Source organism: Pelodiscus sinensis, unplaced genomic scaffold (assembly GCF_049634645.1).
Source record: "Pelodiscus sinensis isolate JC-2024 unplaced genomic scaffold, ASM4963464v1 ctg34, whole genome shotgun sequence".
NCBI lineage: Eukaryota > Metazoa > Chordata > Testudines > Trionychidae > Pelodiscus > Pelodiscus sinensis.
In genome coordinates, this window is record NW_027465849.1 from 6,982,956 (window position 1) to 7,001,945 (window position 18,990).

General features: G+C 64.8%; 1 protein-coding gene across 2 annotated transcripts in view; it reads right to left on the reverse strand.

Moving 5' to 3' along the window:
* Window positions 1–12,810, reverse strand: part of EXOC3L2 (exocyst complex component 3 like 2) — a 28,732-nt gene extending 15,922 nt beyond the window's left edge. Inside the window, exon 1 of one of the 2 annotated variants that reach the window (XM_075915366.1) lies at window positions 12,668–12,810. The gene's annotated coding sequence lies outside the window, so the exon portion shown is untranslated. Of the gene's footprint in view, window positions 1–9,872; window positions 10,016–12,667 lie in introns of those variants that run through there. The other variant, XM_075915367.1, reaches the window with a different exon arrangement.
* Window positions 12,811–18,990: the final 6,180 nt, after the last annotated feature.

Below are 18,990 nucleotides of genomic sequence, written 5' to 3' on the forward strand. Positions count from 1 at the left end.
CGTATCACACCCCCTGCATTCCATCGCATGTTCTGTACCCCGTATCACACCCCATATACCCCACGGCACGTCCTGTACCCCATATCACACCCCCTGCATTCCATCGCATGTTCTGTACCCCGTATCACACCCCATGTACCCCACGGCACGTCCTGTACCCCATATCACACCCCCTGCATTCCATCGCATGTTCTGTACCCCGTATCACACCCCATGTACCCCACGGCACGTCCTGTACCCCGTATCACACCCCCGGTATCTCACTGCACATCCTGTACCCCTCACCATGTACCGCACATCATACACACACACCCTGTACCCCCATTTCCCAGCATGCCCCACCCCACACTGTGTACGTCGCCAGGCACCCACGCTACCTAACGCACACTGGGCACCCACCTCGGATCTCCCTGGCACACCCACCCCACTCCCTGTGCCCCCGCCCCACCCCCCTGACACCCTACTGTGCCCAGAGGCCCCGCTACACACACACACTCTGCGTGTTAGCCGGGTGACCATCAAGGCAGGGAAGCGAGGAAGTGCCCGGCCTTTGCCCCATGCCCCCCCCCTCTGGGCGCAGCACCTCCCCCACCCCCACGGTGCCCCACAGCCGCAGGCCGAGCCCCCGCCGAGAAGACTTTCCCAGCACGTGGTCCGGGCTGCACACGCTGAGGGAAGCAAACTCCCGCAGGCGGCGTCTCCACCAGTCTGACCCCGGCGTGGGGTGGGGGTGGGGGCCCGGTGCTCAGTCCCACCAGCCGGCACCTGCCCCAGCCGGCACCCCCCCCGGTGGGCAGAGCTATTTGCCAGGAGCAGCCACGGGGGGGAAGGGGGGCGCCAGGCCAAATTCCCCAGGGCTTGGTTTGGCTCTGGAAAGACCCAGGTAAAAACCAAACCTTTTCTGTGCCTCTGCCGCCCCGTGGGCCTTCCCCCAGACCGTGGGCACTGGCGTGGCAACCTGCATGGCTAGGAGAAGTGCTGGGTACACAGGCTGGCCGGGGCGCCCGGCCCGGCTGAGTATCTTCCCCACCCACGAGGGGGCTGCTACCCTGTGCGGTGCTCCCAAGCGAGACGGGATGCTGGTGGACAGGGAAATCTAGGCCCATAGGACCAGCCAGACTGGGTCAAACCAAAGGTCCATCTAGTCCAGGGTCCTGTCTTCCGACAGTGGCCATCAAGGGATCCCTCCCTGTCACCCATTCCCAGCATCTGACAAACCGAGGCTAGGGACACCGTCCCTGCCCAGCCTGGCTAATAGCTCCTGTTGGAACCCTGTTCTAGTCTCGGCCTTCACACCATCCCCTGGCGAGGAGTTCCACAGGTTGGCTGTGTGCAAAAATACTTCCTTTGGTTTGTTTATACCTGCTGCCCATTCATTTCATTGGGTGACCCCTGTTCTTGTGTGACGAGACAGGCGTCAATAGCACTTCCTTATTTGCTCTCCCCACACCAAACGTGGTTTCATAGACCGCAATCCGATTCCTTATCAGCTCTTTCCCGAGCTGAAACTCCCTGTTTTATGAACCTCTCCTCATACAGCAGCTGCTTCGCATCCCTCATCACGTTTCTCGCCCTTTTCTGAACCTTGTCCCAATTGCAATGAGGCAGGGTTGCCAAGCCACAGAAATTTCATTTACGGACAAAATGGGAAAAATGTACGGACAGCACTTTTTTTTACGGGCACCATTTTTATACTATATTAAGACGACATAAATAGCCAAGAGTGAAAAATAACCATTGTCATTCATAGCTCAGCACACAAGTCCTCTTTGGTCTTGTTTGCCACAACCTTTTTAATCACTTCCGATTAAAATTTCCGATGGCTGAAGCAGCACCAAAGACATTTATTGCGCTAGAATAATTGCTGGGTTATGAAATTTTATTGCTCTTCTACGAAATGTACGGACACCTACGTTTTCTTTACGGACAGGTCCGACTTCGGCTAATTTTTTATGGACTTGTGACGGCGCGTCAGGGTTTCCCCTGATCCTGCACCCCCACAGCAGCCAGAGCAAACTCCGCCAGTAGAACAGGGGGGTTTATTGCTTCTCCAGGCAACAGCACGGCACAGCCATGATGCGGTTACAGGAGTCAGGGCCAGATGCCTCAGACCCTTGGGGTAGGGGATCCATCGCCCCCTCCACACCCAGCTTAGTCTGTTCCCTTCGTGTACCCCAGCCAGAAACTGCCTTGCCCCCAGACTCTGCCCCCCAGCCAGGTGGCCGTCTCCCCCTCCCTCCCTTTGTCTCTCCCTCTGGGAAGAGCCTTATCTGCTCAGGTTGGGACTAGGCCAATACACACAGGGCCAGCCCGTGAGTACAGGCCGACTCGGCCGTCACCTAGGGCACCATTTTCAACGGGGCGCCCCGTGATGATGTCACGCCATTGACGGCCCCGCAGGCGGGGGTGCCAATCACGCGTTCCGCCTGGGGCGCCAGCTGCCATAGCTGGCCTCGGGCCGCCCCTGAATCCACATGTGGGGCCGTGTCCAGACTCAGGGTTTTTTTCGGGAAAAGTAGCCTTTTCCCGAAAAAACTTCCCCTGCATCCAGACTCAAGCCGCGTTCTTTCGAAATTATTTCGAAAGAACGCGGCTTTTCTTTCGATGGCGGTAAACCTCATTTCACGAGGAAGAACGCCTTCTTTTGAAAGCTCCTCTTTCGAAAGAAGGCGTTCTTCAATGTAAAGAGGCCGTCTTCGAAAGAGAGCATCCAGACTCACTGGATGCTTTCTTTCGAAAAAGCAAGCCGCTTTTTCGAAATTTCTCCGTGCAGTCTAGACGCTCTCTTTTGAAAGAGCCTCTTTCGAAAGAAGCCTGCAGTCTAGACATAGCCTGGGTGAGTCAATGGGAATCACACACCCCAGCGCAGGGGACCCCCGAGTTACAGAGCCGACAGCCCCCCCGCTACGTCACAGGACTGTCCGTAAATGAACTGGCGGTTGACAACCCTGCAATGAGCTCAGGTTTCGCGATGGGGCGGCCATGTCTGCGCACGGGACTCCAGGTGGCGGCCGATGGGTTGGGACACAGGCTGCGTGTCGCAGTCTCCATCCCTTTCTTAACGCGTCCAACCTTCCGCTGGCGTTTCCGACGGTCGCTGCACACAGACGGGCGTTTTCAGAGCACTGCCCAGTGACTCCAGAAGCTCCCTTTTGAGTGGGAGCAGCTAACGGTGCCCCCTGTGAACCCCTCACCTTGCATTTATCAATGTTGACTTTTATCGGCCACTTTCTTGCCCAGCCCCCTGGCTCGGGGAACTCCCCGTGGAACTCTTCGCAGTCTGCTTTGGACTTCGCTGCCGTGAGCAGCTTAGCATCATCTGCACAGTTCATCCCCGTGCGTTACCCCGTTTCCCAGACCTCTTGTGAACGTGGCAAACAGGACGGGTCCCGGGAAAGACGGCTGGGGGACCCCATTAGTTACCTCTCAACATTCTGGAAACTGAGCATTTATTCCTACCCTTTCTTTCCTATCAGTTACGGATGACTGGCGTGGAAAAAGTGAAAAAAGAAAAGTGATCGACTTATTCCCACAATATAAGATCTAGGGGTCACCCAATGAAATGAACAGGCAGCACGTTTAAAACAAACCAAAGGAAGTTTTTCTTCACTCAGCGCTCAGACAACCTGTGGAACTCCTCGCCAGAGGATGTGGTGAGGACTAAGACTTTAACAGGGTTCAAAAAAGAGCTGGATAGATTCATGGAGGTTAGATCCAAACGGCAATTAACCAGGATGGGTAGGAACGGTGTCCCTAGCCTCTGTTTGTCTGGAAATGGGTGACAGGAGAGGGGACATGTGAGGATTCCCTGTTGTGATCCCTCCCTCTGGGGCATCTGGCATTGGTCACTGTGGGCAGACCGGACACTGAGCTAGATGGACCTTTGGTCTGACCCAGTCCGGCCGTTCGGATGTTCTTATCCATGAAAGGACCTTCCCTCATATCCCAAGACGACTTAGTTTGCTTAAGAGCCTTTGGCGAGGGATCTTGTCAAAGGCTTTCTAGAAATCTAAGTGCATGATCTCCACTGTATCCCCCTTGTCCGCACCCTTGCTGACTCCCCACAAAGAACTCCAGCAGACTGGTGAGGCAGAATTTCCCTTTACAGAAACCGTGCCGACTTTTCCTCAATAACCTTTCTTCAGCTTTGTGTCTGGCAACTTCTTTGCTGGAGTTTCAACCAGGTTGCCTGGTTCTGAAGTTAGGAATTTCCCGGATCATCCCGGGAGCCCTTTTTAAACACCGGCATCGCATTAGCGATCTTCCAGTCCTCTAGTCCAGACGCGAATAGAAGCCGTTCTACCATTTCGTGGGTGTGTTCCTTCAGAACTCGTGGGTGAGCCCGTCTGATCCCGGCGGCTTATTCCTGCCTGGTGTATCCGTTCGTTCCCAAACCTCCTCCAATCACCTCACTCTGGGACAGAGCCTCTGATCTGGCCCCTCCAAAGAACAGCTCAGCTTTGGGAATCTCCCCCCATCCTCAGCTCTGGAGACGGATACAAAGAATTCTCCACCACGCCCTTATCTTCCTTGAGTTCCTCTGTAGCCTCTCAAGCCGCCAGGAGCTCTGCCGGTTGTTTAGCAAAGCAGACTTCCTGCTTCTGAAGGACTCACAAAAAAATTAATGATGACACATGGAATCTCTCTGGTCCGGCACTCTCAGCTCCGGCGACATCCGTGGCCCGGCAGGATGCGAGTTAGCCAGATGTCCACTTAGCGTGGGTGTGGCCGAGTTTCCCGCAGCCCCATAACGTTTGTTTACAGCCGCTGGGCCTTGGCTCTCAGTGCTCTGTGCTGTGATTTCACTCAAAATGTGCTCTAATTGCTCAGCAAGCCATGCAAGTGTTGGTAATGCCGCTAGTTAATATAGACCTCCCGTGGTTCGGCAAATTCTCTGGTTCGGCACCGGTCAGTCCCCAGGGTGACAGACGAGAGAGGTTCCACCTGCACTTTTTACTTGTGGAGTCTTTGGCTAGTTGTTCTTCAAACTCCCTTCTGACCTTCCTAAGTATATTTTTACACTTGCCAGAATGTACGCTCCTTTCCATTTCCCACCCTAGGATTTACCGTCCACTCCTGCCTTTTTGCCTCTTGCTGCTTCTTGTACTTTGTTGCTTAGCCCCAATTTCAGCTGAGCCACTCTTCCGGTGTCTTTAAAGCATTTCCATGCAGTTTGCAGGCATTTCACTTTTGGCTCCGTGCCTTTTCCTCTCTGCTTATGAACTTTGGCGTCCTTCCCCCTTTCTGGAATTGTCCCCATGTTGGGCTGCGCCGGAGTTTCTCCCGCCCTGGGAGGTGAACAGATTCTGGCGCTGCCTTTGTGTCCCACAGACGCGCACGGGGCCGTAGGAAAGTGGCCCCTCTAGCCTCCTGGAGCGCACACCTGGTCCCCGTGAGAAAGGGTTTGCGGCAGGGGGGACTCTAAAGCGAGCCGCTCCCTTGGTGCCACCCCCTTTCTGCAGCACACAGCCACCCGGGTCCCAAAGTGCCATAGAAAGCTGGCTGGTGTCGCTAACTCCATGTCGCGGGAGGGGAAACTGAGGCACGGAGGGGCAAAGCGTGTACCGCAGCAGAACCAGGGCCAGGTCGAAGGCTATGCTGAGCACAGTTGTCTCCACATGCAGTGTCTGTCCCCGCATTACAGGGTGGATTTGTACCTACATAGGCGGGTGCAGCAACACCGGGCCAAAGGTGCGAGACTGCTCCCTCCCCCCTCTTTGCCAGGGCCCCTGCCCCCGCTGGGCTGAGCCCCATTAGCTGTGCTGGGCTGGGTGCCGTGTGTAGACAAACTCACGCTCCAGAGCAAAACCAAGCCCAGGCGCTCCCACCCCCCGGGGCCATACGGGCGGGGGGGGGGGGGGAGGGTTCTGGCGCATTGTCCCTGGCTAGGCAGGGCCTAGTCACACCTGTCGAACGGGTCAAATTGCCCCTGTAGATAAATAATTTCCTGGGACAAAGCAAAGGGCCCAGGGGCCCATCCAGCCAAGCAGCAAAGATCTGAACCCGCTGGAGGGGGGAGAGCGGGTCACACGAACCCTTGTACCGGAGAGCAAGAGACAAACTAAATGGACAGGCACCACCCCTCGCCCCCTTCTCTGTGCCTTCTCCGTGCCCCCTCTGCACCCCCAGCCTTCTCCACGCCCCCTCCATGTCCCCCTGCACCCCCAGCCTTCTCCATGCCTCCATGTCCCCCTGCACCCCCAGCCTTCTCCACGCCCCCTCCATGTCCCCCTGCACCCCCAGCCTTCTCCACGCCCCCTCCATGTCCCCCTGCACCCCCAGCCTTCTCCATGCCTCCATGTCCCCCTGCACCCCCAGCCTTCTCCACGCCCCCTCCATGTCCCCCTGCACCCCCAGCCTTCTCCATGCCTCCATGTCCCCCTGCACCCCCAGCCTTCTCCGTGCCTCCTCTATGTCCCTCTGCACCCCCAGCCTTCTCCACGCCCCCTCTGCACCCCCAGCCTTCTCCGTGCCCCCTCCATGTCCCCCTGCACCCCCAGCCTTCTCCGTGCCCCCATGTCCCCCTGCACCCCCAGCCTTCTCCGTGCCTCCATGTCCCCCTGCACCCCCAGCCTTCTCCATGTCCCTCTGCACCCCCAGCCTTCTCCGTGCCCTCTCCATGTCCCTCTGCACCCCCAGCCTTCTCCGTGCCCTCTCCATGTCCCCCTGCACCCCCAGCCTTCTCTGTGCCCTCTCCATGTCCCTCTGCACCCCCAGCCTTCTCCGTGCCTCCATGTCCCCCTGCACCCCCAGCCTTCTCCGTGCCCCCTCCGTGTCCCCCTGCACCCCCAGCCTTCTCCATGCCTCCATGTCCCCCTGCACCCCCAGCCTTCTCCGTGCCCCCTCCATGTCCCCCTGCACCCCCAGCCTTCTCCATGCCTCCATGTCCCCCTGCACCCCCAGCCTTCTCCGTGCCCCCTCCATGTCCCCCTGCACCCCAGCCTTCTCCATGCCTCCATGTCCCCCTGCACCCCCAGCCTTCTCCGTGCCCCCTCCATGTCCCCCTGCACCCCCAGCCTTCTCCGTGTCCCCTCCATGTCCCCCTGAACCCCCAGCCTTCTCCGTGCCCCCTCCATGTCCCCCTGCACCCCCAGCCTTCTCCACGCCCCCTCTGCACCCCCAGCCTTCTCCGTGCCCTCTCCATGTCCCTCTGCACCCCCAGCCTTCTCCGTGCCCTCTCCATGCCCCCCTGCATCCCAGCCTTTGCCACGCCCCCTCGCACCCCCAGCCTTCTCCACACCCCCTGCACCCCCAGCCTTCTCCACACCCCCTCAATGCCCCCTGCACCGCCAACCTTCTCCACACCCCCTCTGCACCTCCAGCCTTCTCCATGCCCCCTCCATGCCCCCCTCTGCACCCCAACCCTCCTCCACACACACCCCTCCAAGCCCCTGACCTTCTCCTGGCCCCCTCTCTGCACCTCCCCTCCCCCAGCACAACACAGGATACCCACAAGGACTGAGTGTGGGGCTGGAGCATGGGGGGGGAGTTGGATTCCTTCCAACCCCTTTCAGACACCCATCCCCATGGGCCCAGCCTGGCTGCCGCCTCCCCCTCTCCCTCACATGCACGACTGGGGGCCCGAGCTCCCCTTCCCCCAAGCTCTGGGCTAACTGCAGTGCTGGGAACCCTACAACAGGGCTTCTCGCCCCCCAGCCTCACAGCTCTCCCTCTTGGCCACTGCACCCCGCTTTCACCGGGGCCAGGTGGAGGCCAGGAGGGGGGAGCCGCAGGCCCGGAGTCGGGCAGGGCAAAAGGGGCTGGATTCTGCCGGGGCTGTTGGCGAGGGCAGGCCGCTAGCTCTCCAGGCCCTGCCCCGCCCCGCCCCGGGGAGCTGAGCCGTGCCTCAGTTTCCAAGGGACACGCTCCCCTCCCCCGCCGGGCAGCCAAGGCGAAAGCGAAAGCGCTGCTCCCTGGGAGCAGAGCAAACACCCAGAGGCCCCACCCCGGGGAGAAGGGAGTTCTGCAAACCGGTGCCCGTCTGCGCTCGAGCCGGCTGCGACCAGCAGCTTTGCTCCCCCAGAGCCAGGCCTGAGCTCAGGACTTTGCCCGGCCCTGCCCGCAGGAACCTGCCTGGGACAGCCCTGTCCTGCAAGCCACTGGCAGCCCAGCAACCCACCCGGCCCCACGGACTGTGGCGTCCCTGGCCACTGCCTGCGTCGGGGTCCAGCCCAGGGGAACCCACGGTGATGCCCACAGGCACGGCCTGGCCGCACGCCAAGCTCCAGCTCACCAGGCCACGGCTCCACCATTCCTGTGCCAGACCACAGTGTGTCCGCACGGGCTCTGGTGCACAGGGCGTGCGAGGGGCAGCCACTGGAACCGGGAATCCCAGCAGGGGAGGGGGCTCTGGTGCACGGGGCGTGCGAGGGGCAGCCACTGGAACCGGGAATCCCGGCAGGGGAGGGGGCTCTGGTGCACGGGGCGTGCGAGGGGCAGCCACTGGAACCAGGAATCCCGGCAGGGGAGGGGGCTCTGGTGCACGGGGCGTGCGAGGGGCAGCCACTGGAACCGGGAATCCCGGTAGGGGAGGGGGCTCTGGTGCACGGGGCGTGCGAGGGGCAGCCACTGGAACCAGGAATCCCGGCAGGGGAGGGGGCTCTGGTGCACGGGGAGTGCGAGGGGCAGTCACTGGAACCGGGAATCCCGGCAGGGGAGGGGGCTCTGGTGCACGGGGCGTGCGAGGGGCAGCCACTGGAACCGGGAATCCCGGCACGGGAGGGGGCTCTGGTGCACAGGGCGTGCGAGGGGCAGCCACTGGAACCGGGAATCCCGGCAGGGGAGGGGGCTCTGGTGCACGGGGCGTGCGAGGGGCAGCCACTGGAACCGGGAATCCCGGCAGGGGAGGGAGCTCTGGTGCACGGGGCGTGCGAGGGCAGCCACTGGAACCGGGAATCCCGGCAGGGGAGGGGGCTCTGGTGCACGGGGCGTGCGAGGGGCAGCCACTGGAACCGGGAATCCCGGCACGGGAGGGGGCTCTGGTGCACAGGGCGTGCGAGGGGCAGCCACTGGAACCGGGAATCCCGGCACGGGAGGGGGCTCTGGTGCACAGGGCGTGCGAGGGGCAGCCACTGGAACCGGGAATCCCGGCAGAGGAGGGGGCTCTGGTGCACGGGGCGTGCGAGGGGCAGCCACTGGAACCAGGAATCCCGGCGGGGAGGGGGCTCTGGTGCACGGGGCGTGCGAGGGGCAGCCACTGGAACCAGGAATCCCGGCGGGGAGGGGGCTCTGGTGCACAGGGCGTGCGAGGGCAGCCACTGGAACCGGGAATCCCGGCAGGGGAGGGGGCTCTGGTGCACGGGGCGTGCGAGGGGCAGCCACTGGAACCGGGAATCCCGGCAGGGGAGAGGGCTCTGGTGCACGGGGCGTGCGAGGGCAGGCACTGGAACCGGGAATCCTGGCAGGGGAGGGGGCTCTGGTGCACGGGGCGTGCGAGGGCAGGCACCACAGGACCTGACTCCTTGCCCTTGGCACAAGTGCACTGGCCCTGTGCCAGCTGCGCACCTGGGGGGAGGGGAGAGCAAAGTGCACCCAGCCAAGCCCGGGCGAGCCCCCAGTGCCCTGTGCCCGGGGCCTGCTGCTCCCCTGGGAGGTTCTGGGCTCCCCAAGGCCAATGGGGGGGGGGGCAAATGGAGCTGGTGCCACTGGGGTCAGTGGGGAAAATGGACTCAAGGGGCCATTCTCGAGACCCCTGGGCCCCAGGCGGGTACCGAGTCCCCCCCCAGCACACGGCCCCCCTGCCCCCCCAAGGCAGCACAGAGCCCCCCGCCGAGCCGCAGCGCCCCCCGGAGGGCCCCGAGCCCCCCGCCGAGCCGCCCGGAGCGGGAGGGGGGCAGCCCCCGGCCCGGCCCCTGGGGACCCAGCGCCGGTACCTGGCTCCGCATGGCGCTGCTGCAGGTGCCCAGCGGCGGCACCGCTCGCCCCCGTCCTTTGCCCTGGCGGCCCGGCTCGGCCCCGCCCCGCCCTCCCGGGGGCAGGGCAGGGGCGGGAGCTGCCCCCCCAGCCACCCCCCCTCGGGCGCCCGCGCTCGGAATTCCTCCCCGGGGAGGGTCGGAGCCAGAAAGTTCGGGCCCCCGGCTGGACGCGATAAGGATCCGCAGGGCCGGCGCCTCCTGGGGACAAGCAGCGCCCCGGGGGGGGGGGGACCTCGCCCCCCAACTCCGCCCTGCTCTAACCACTAGCCAGCACTCCCCTCCCAGAGCTGGAGAGAGGCACGAACAGCCCTGCCTCCCAGCCCCCTCTAACCACTGCACCCCACTGCCCTCCCAGCGCGGGGCAGAGAACCCAGGAGTCCTGCTCTAACCACTAGCCCTGCTTCCCTCCCAGAGCTGGGCAGAGAATGCAGACGTCTGCTCTAACCCCTAGACCCCACTCCCCTGTAACCTCTAGACCCCACTTCTCTCCCAGAGCTAGGCAGAGAACTCTCCCAGCCCTCCTGCTCTAACCACTGCACCCCACTGCCCTCTCAAAGCTGGGCAAAGAACCCAGCAGGCCTGGCTCTGGGCTCTTCCCCTTTAACCAATTGACCCCGCTCTCCGAAGGCAAGAAAAGAACCCAGGCGCGGCCTGCTCTAACCCCTAGTCCTCACTCCCCTTGTAGGGCGCATCTATGGAGTCAGCCTGTGGGTCTGACAGCCCTCAGCCGGCTGGTGAGCTCCGGCGCTCCCTCCCAGCCGAGCCGGCCCGGGGGCCTGGAGGCCAGCAAAGCCGTGGGGAACCCCGGTGTGAACCTTTCGCATTGAAACCTCGGCCGTGCCCCCCTTGGGTGGCTGTGCCCCGGGCTACTGCAAACCCCCAGCCCCATGGGGCTCAGGAGCGTGCGCCATGCCCCTTGGAGACCTGCGGACAGAGGGGGAGCCAGGCTGCCCCTCAGCAGCTCCCTGCCCATCTCAACCGTGCCCCTGTGGGGCTGGCCCCGTGTCCGGACAGCACCTCCCGGCAGCAGGACAGGAGCCAGGCTGGCACGGCGCTGGGGCCCCCGGGGGTGAGTCACATCCCCAAGCTCCGGAGGCGTCAGCAGAGACCAGGAAATGACCCCCGGGCCGGCTGGAGGGCTGCGGACGGCAGGAAACGGGTCTGTCTCCCTTTGTGTCCAGCCAGGGCCCAGGCGGAAGCAGGGGACGGGGCAGGGTGGGCAGGGCCTGGCAGCGGGGGGAGCGCGCGCCTGCAGGAGGAAGGTCTGGGGTACATCGGCTGCTGTCCCAGCCCTGTTCTATCACAGGGGAGGGCCTGGGGCTTGCTCCTGGAGGCTGCGGCACCCCATAGCGTCAGGCCAATGCGCTCCCCCGCCCCTCTGCTCCCGGCCCGTTCCCCAGGCGCCCCGCACAGACACTGGGGGGCTCTGAACCCCTCCTGCTGACAGACCAGCAGGGCCTAAAGGACAGTCTGGGGCAGAGGCCAGGGACAGAGACCAAACGGGGTGCCCAAGAGAGGGCAGCAGACATGCAATTGGATGGGGTCTCTGCCCACTCTAGGAGAGGTGTGAGGTCTAGTGGTTAGAGCTGGGAGCCAGGACTTGGGGGGTTCTCTCCCTGCTCTAGGAGAGGTGTGAGGTCCAGTGGTTAGAGCTGGGAGCCAGGACTTGGGGGGGTCTCTCCCTGCTCTAGGAGAGGTGTGAGGTCTAGTGGTTAGAGCTGGGAGCCAGGACTTGGGGGTTCTCTCCCTGCTCTAGGAGAGGTGTGAGGTCTAGTGGTTAGAGCTGGGAGCCAGGACTTGGGGGGTTCTCTCCCTGCTCTAGGAGAGGTGTGAGGTCTAGTGGTTAGTGCAACAGAGTGTGGAGCCAGGACTCCTGGGCTCTTGCCTTGGCACACCGTGGCAAGGGGGCGGGGGCACTGAGGCCTGAAGGTGAATTGGGGCTGGTGGGTGCCAGGTTCCTGACTTGGCTTCTTGCCCTTCTGCGGGGGCTGGGTGAGTCCCAAGGTCAAACTGCGCTTTGGCCCTGGCGGGGGAGGGGTGGAGCAGGGGGCAGAGAGAATGGAGGGGGTAATTATCAGGGGCAGGGGAGCTGTGGGGCAAGAGCCAGAGGGGAAAGCCATAGGTCCGGAGGTGATGGGGGCAAGGGGGCTGAGGCAGGTGCTGGCTGGGGTGGGCACAGAGGCTCATGGGGTACAGAAGACACCGGGGGGGGGCACTGTTTCCGTCATGGGGGCCCCAGGGAGGCAGCGCTGAGGCAGGGCCCGTGGATCCAGCCGGGGAGCTGGGCCCCCCACACCTGGGCCAGCTGCTCTTGGGGCTCGCCGGGACGGTGAAGGCAGGGGAAAGACTTTTGGCTCATTCCCGTTCACTCGGCGCCAGCCCCGGCCTACGCGGCACCAGCTCCAGCTGCCCAGGGCGGCAGGACACATGCCTGGCACGGGCTCCGGATCCCCCTACCAGCAGGGCATGTACCCTGCCCCCTGCCCAGTGACCCTGACGTACCCCTGTGGCTCCCTGCTGTGGGGGGCAGTGAGGGCGAGTGGTTAGAGCAGGGAGCTAAGCCAGCAGGACTCCAAAGTTCCGATTTCTGGCATAGCCCCTGTCCTCCTGGGTGACCTCCTGGGTGACCATGCCTCGGTTTCCCCTCCAATAGGGCCACCCCTGCCCAGCATCTGTGGGGCCCCCAGCTGGAGGGACGGGCAGGGAATGGGGTCAGGAGCTCTGGGGAGCCGGAGCCCCGCACGCCCCCTTACCGTGCTCCGTCGGTGACTGGGGCTCACTCCATCGCCTGCCGGCCGGGACTCACCAGTGGCTCCGTAAGGAGCTGGACACCCGGAGGAGATGGAGGGTGTCAGGAGGGGGGTTTCCTGAGAGGAAGCCCCTCCCTGCGGCCCTGGCTGGCAGCCTCCCACGCAGCAGCCGGGTAATCACCGGTTGTGCTGGCCTGGGGAGACAGCGCCAATATCTGTCTGGAGAGCAGCTCGTGCCCCAAGTCGGCATGGGGCCTGGGCACCAGGGGCACCTCCAGGGGGCTGGCGTCAGTGGGGGGGCTGCAGGTCTGGATAGGGGCTGCTGGGTCTTCAGCACCCCCCCAGGATCTCTGGCCTCCCCCCCCAGGATCTCCAGCCCCCAGGATCTCTGGCCTCCCCCCCAGGATCTCCAGCCCCCAGGATCTCTGGCCCCCCCAAGATCTCCAGCCTCCCCCCCCCAGGATCTCCAGCCCCCAGGATCTCTGGCCCTCTCCAGGATCTCCAGCCTCTCCCCCCCCAGGATCTCCAGCCCCCCCCAGGATTTCCAGCTCCCACCCCCCCAGGATCTCCGGCTCCCCAGGGACTGTGCCGCGTGCCAGGCTGGCACACAGGGAAGCAGCAACAGGTCACAGGGGGATCCTGGCACCGACCCGCTGCCAGAAACGCCTCCGTTTCCAGCCTCAGGACAGGACGGACCTTTGCCCCCCGGTGCTGCTGGGAGGCTGGGGCAGACCTGCCTCCTCTGCCGCCCCCGTGCGTGGGCTTCCCGCGCTCTGTGCCCGCCCAGGTGCCCACCGGCTGCCCACGCGGCCGGCACAACAGCCCCGCGCGGCCCTCTCCAGCTCTCCCACTTTAATTGTCCTGCCAAGGGGCCCTGGCCTGGCCCCTGCTCTGCTGGGGGTACAAGCCAAGAAATCCTGGCGGCCCAGCAGCCTGTCCCTCCACCCAGGCCAGGCAGAACATCACCTGCTTGCCCACGGGGGGCCCACCCTGGCACACAGGATCCCGCCAGGGCCGACTGATCCGTGAGGCACAGTAGCCACAGCGCCTAGGGCCCACGAGACTTTTAGGGGCCCCCGAAAACGTTTGAATTTCTTTTAAAATCAGAAGAAACAAAATGAACTTCTCGGGGCGAAGAAAACGTTTTCATTTTTGTCTCACGTCAGAAAACAAGGAAACGTCTCGGGCCCACGGAAATCGACGACATTTTGCCTCCAACAGAAACAAAATCAAATGTTGACTCTTTAAATAATTTGTAATATTTTTTTTAGGGAGGAAGGGGCCCACCAAAGTCAGAATGCGGCCCTGGCTCCCGAGGGGCGCGGGCGGGGCCCCAGCATTGGCAGCAGAGGGGGTGGGCAGAGGGCGCCTCGTGAAGGCCCCGGGGGGCAGAGATGGGCTTTTTCCCAGCCGCAGGGAACAAGACCCCCCCCCCAGCTAGGTTCCCACCTGCTCCCCCACACCATGCGACCCCCCCCCCAGGATCCATCACCCCCCCGGTGTCCAGCACAGAAGCCCCCCACAGGGTTGTGATGCACGAGGCACCTCCCTGAGCCCCCAATCCCCACCTCGCTGGCTGAAGGAGACTCGCCGCCGTGTGGCGGGCCCCTGACACACAGGCCCACCCAGCGGGTTTTGCTCAGGGGCTGAGCAGAGGTTGCCCCTGAAAGCCCAGACGCCGGGTCTTCGCCGGGTGCCCCCGTGGGCAGCGCTTCCGGCCGGCAGAGAACACACTGGGAACCCCGGCTCTTTAGCAGCGCTGGGCCCGGCTTGGTGGGGAGGGGAGGGGCAGATTAGCCACGTGCCCAACCAGGCCCATGCCCAGGGGCCCTGGCTGTCCAGTCGGGGTATCCCCGACCCCGTTTCCTTAGCAGGGGCAGGGAGTGCAGGCGGAAGGGGGGGGCCCTTGCTCTGGCCCAGGGCCCCCCAAAACTCTAATGCGCCTGGTGGGGGGCGCATGGGCCATGGGGAACTCCACGGAGCTGGGCCCCACGCCCAGACCTCCCCCCGGCCCCAGAGGGAAGCCCGGCACGGAGGCGAGTGATTTACTGCCAAGTGGGAATCATTTGCCCAACACCTGTAGCAGGGGGGCTGGCACGGTGGGTTGAGTGGGAAGGGCAGGATGTGGGGCTGGCAGAGTGGGGCTGGCCACGATCCCCCTCGGCGGGGCTGATACAGCGGCAGGGCCTGGCTAGAGGGCCCCAAGGTCTGCCTGGCTGGATGGGCCCCCCATCTGATGGGATGGGGCAGGGGCAGGCCAAGGGGCAGGGGGTGGCAGGTGGGGGCACTGGGCGGGCACAGCTCTTCTCGGGCCCCACTCAGCTGCCTTCCCCTGAACGGCCGGGGCAAACGCCCCCAGCTGCCCCGCTCCGAAGGCAGCGGTGGGGAAGTAAAGGCAGCCACACGGCAACCCCCACCTCACTCAATCCTGACCCTCTGCTGCCCCCCTGTGGCCATCCCCCTGAGCACAGTAGGGGGCTGGCAGAATGGGGCAGGCGGGGGGTTGGGGGGCTCCTTGCGACCCCTCCCCACAAGTCCTTTGCAGGGCAAGACCCCCGCCCGGAGAACAGCGCGCAGGCGCCCGTGGGAACGGTGGCCGTCGTGCGCTCTGAAAATCCCCTGGCCGTGAAAACGACCAAACGGGGCCGGGGGTTCGGGAAGGCCCCACCGAGGGATCCTAGAGCCCCCGGCTCACCTGGGCCCATGCGGGGGCTCCGGGCACAACTCCCTGACCAGCCCCAAGCACCCTCTGCCCCATTGGCGCCCTGTTTCCTTCCCGCTGGGAACAGGGCTGCCCTGCACAGGCCAGGCTGGGCCACCCATGTCCCAGGCTCCAAAGCAGGGGGAACAGGGGACTCCCCCGATGCAGGGTGTGTGGCAGCAGTCCTGGGGGTGTTGGGGAGGGGGGTTTGCAGGGCAGGAAGGCGTGCCCCAGGCCGCCCCCTCCTAGACAGAGGGGTTCCTCCTGATCCCCCATCCGACGCTGGAACAAACGGATAAAGCGAAGTCATGCAGGCTCCCGTCTCAAACTGCACAGCCCCAGGGACAGGGGCAAGGGGGGGGTCATGTATCGCTTAGCTCAACCTCTGGACCACACGGCGGGGGCGGGTGGGCGTGTGTAATGTGATGCTAATTTTGCAAAAAGGCTCCAGGGCGGATCCCGGCCGTGAAAAGGCGAGCGAGTCTGATTTCAGAACTGGGCAAACCGTCTCAAACGGCATCACGCCGCATTGTCCGACACAGCGTCCGCATTGCCAAGGGAAATCGCGCCCCACCAATCCGCTAGAATTCCATATGGGAGTCGAAACATGTAGCCGCAGGGGGTTATCAGAGAGCCTTTGGCAAGGTCCCGCGTGACGTAAGCTGCCGTGGGCTTAGAGCGCAGGGCCTTGGGTGGGTCAAGAGCTGGACACAAGGTAGGAAACAACGGGTAAGAAAACACGCTCTGTTTTCACAGTGGGGAGAGGTACATCATGGGGTCCTAAGTATGGTACAAGGACTGGTATTCCCATACGCTGGCTGCTTGGGAGAGATTCCAGTGCTGCCCAGCTGATTAGCTCGGTTTGTGTTTCAACTGGTGGTGCACATCCAGCACATGCCTCGGTGCACAGAAAAATTTATTCCGCACATGGCTGGGACCAAACATCGGCACATGGGATTAGCAGGAGCGTTCACTGGGGCCAACGCTGTTCGACATATGACCTGGAAAAGGGGGTGGCAGAGTCTGGTGAACTGGGGGCCCGGATGACAAAACACCAGAGGACACTCAAGGCTGATAAAATCAAGTGATGCCCCATTGGGCGCTGTAACCCCGTGTACACATGCAAACTGGTGGACTGTGCATGAGCTTGTACCACTCCAGAAAGAGATCTGGGAGCTGGGGTGGGGGACGCAGGCCGGTTTGCCTGGATCCGGCCCCTGAGGCTCAGGGCTCCCCCTCGGGACTGGTGTTCTTATGACGTGGGTCTCTGCTCGGAGATGGGATCTGGGCACCTTGTGCTCCAGGCTGGATTCTCTCGGCGGCTGCTCATCCCCATGATCCCCAGGTCTTCTGCAGCGTCCCTGCTTCCCAGGACACCAGCTGCACCCTGGCGGGCGCCCGCCTACTCTTGGCCTGGCTGTTGGCTGTCTGGTCCCAGGGCGCCAGCAGCCTGGCAAGACTGGGCTGTCCCCCCCGTCACGCGTGTCCTTTGTATGGTAACCCTCCCCAGCCGCCACCGGCTAGGTCCTTCCCCAGCCGCCAGACAGCTCCTGACGGGCGTCGGCCCAAGAGCTGGACCCCGCCCGGCAGACCCCTACCCATCCCCATCTCGCCCCTGGCCACGTCTCCGTCCCGCCCTGGGGCGGCTGGCTAGGGGGACTCCCAAGGCAGGGCTCAGCCAGGGATGCCCCGGGGAGCACAATGCGCCTGTGTCTTGTGAGGAGCGCGGCGCCGTCAGTCGACACTCGGCAGACAATAGCCCCGTCTGTTGATTCACACACACACCCCCAGACAAGGGCACAGTCGGGGGGGTGCAGCTGGCCCGAGGCCAGACCGGCTCCCTGGCGCTCTGTGCCAGCTCCTGGGCGGATGGAGCAGCCTTGGGCTGAGACGGGGACATCGGGCCCAGGGTAGGGACCCGCCCCTCTGCGGTGCCAGGGGATCCTGCCGGGATGGGTGCTATAGGGCGATCCCATAGGGACAATGCTACTGGGGAGGAGGGGAGGATCCCTCAGGGATGGCGCACTGCCGTGGGGGGTCCCTCGGGAACGGCGCACTGTCGGGAGGGGGGTCCCTCGGGGATGGTGCACTGCCGGGGGGGGGGTCCCTCGGGGATGGCGCACTGCCGGGGGGGGGGGGTCCCTCGGGGATGGCGCACTGCCGGGGGAGGGTCCCTCGGGGATGGCGCACTGCCGGGGGGGGGGTCCCTCGGGGATGGCACACTGCCGGGGAGGGGGGTCCCTCGGGGATGGCACACTGCCGGGGGGGGGTCCCTCGGGGATGGCGCACTGCCGGGGGGGAGGGTCCCTCGGGGATGGCGCACTGCCGGGGGGGGGGGGTCCCTCGGGGATGGCACACTGCCGGGGGGGGTCCCTCGGGGATGGCGCACTGCCGGGGGGGTTCCTCGGGGATGGCGCACTGCCGGGGGGGGGTCCCTCGGGGATGGCACACTGCCGGGGGGGGGTCCCTCGGGGATGGCGCACTGCTGGGGGGGTTCCTCGGGGATGGCACACTGCCGGGGGGGGTTCCTCGGGGATGGCGCACTGCCGGGGGGGGGTCCCTCGGGGATGGCACACTGCCGGGGGGGGTCCCTCGGGGATGGCGCACTGCTGGGGGGGTTCCTCGGGGATGGCACACTGCCGGGGGGGGGGTCCCTCGGGGATGGCGCACTGCCGGGGGGGGGGGTCCCTCGGGGATGGCACACTGCCGTGGGGGGTCCCTCGGGGATGGCGCACTGCCGGGGGGGGTCCCTCGGGGATGGCGCACTGCCGGGGGGGTCCCTCAGGGATAGCGCACTGCCGGGGGGGGTCCCTCGGGGATGGCACACTGCCGGGGGGGTCCCTCAGGGATAGCGCACTGCCGGGGGGGGTCCCTTGGGGATGGCGCACTGCCGGGGGGGGTCCCTCGGGGATGGCGCACTGCCGGGGGGGGTCCCTCGGGGATGGCGCACTGCCGGGGGGGTCCCTCAGGGATAGCGCACTGCCGGGGGGGGTCCCTTGGGGATGGCGCACTGCCGGGGGGGGGTCCCTCGGGGATGGCACACTGCCGGGGGGGTCCCTCAGGGATAGCGCACTGCCGGGGGGGGTCCCTTGGGGATGGCGCACTGCCGGGGGGGTCCCTCAGGGATAGCGCACTGCCGGGGGGGGGTCCCTTGGGGATGGCACACTGCCGGGGGGGGGTCCCTCGGGGATGGCGCACTGCCGGGGGGGTCCCTCAGGGATAGCGCACTGCCGGGGGAGGGTCCCTCGGGGATGGCACACTGCCGGGGGGGTCCCTCAGGGATAGCGCACTGCCGGGGGGGGGGTCCCTCGGGGATGGCGCACTGCCGGGGGGGGTCCCTCGGGGATGGCACACTGCCGGGGGGGGGTCCCTCGGGGATAGCGCACTGCCGGGGGGGGTCCCTTGGGGATGGCACACTGCCGGGGGGGGGTCCCTCAGGGATAGCGCACTGCCGGGGGGGGGTCCCTCAGGGATAGCGCACTGCCGGGGGGGGTCCCTCGGGGATGGCACACTGCCGGGGGGGTCCCTCAGGGATGGCGCACTGCCGGGGGGGGTCCCTCGGGGATGGCACACTGCCGGGGGGGTCCCTCAGGGATAGCGCACTGCCGGGGGGGGTCCCTTGGGG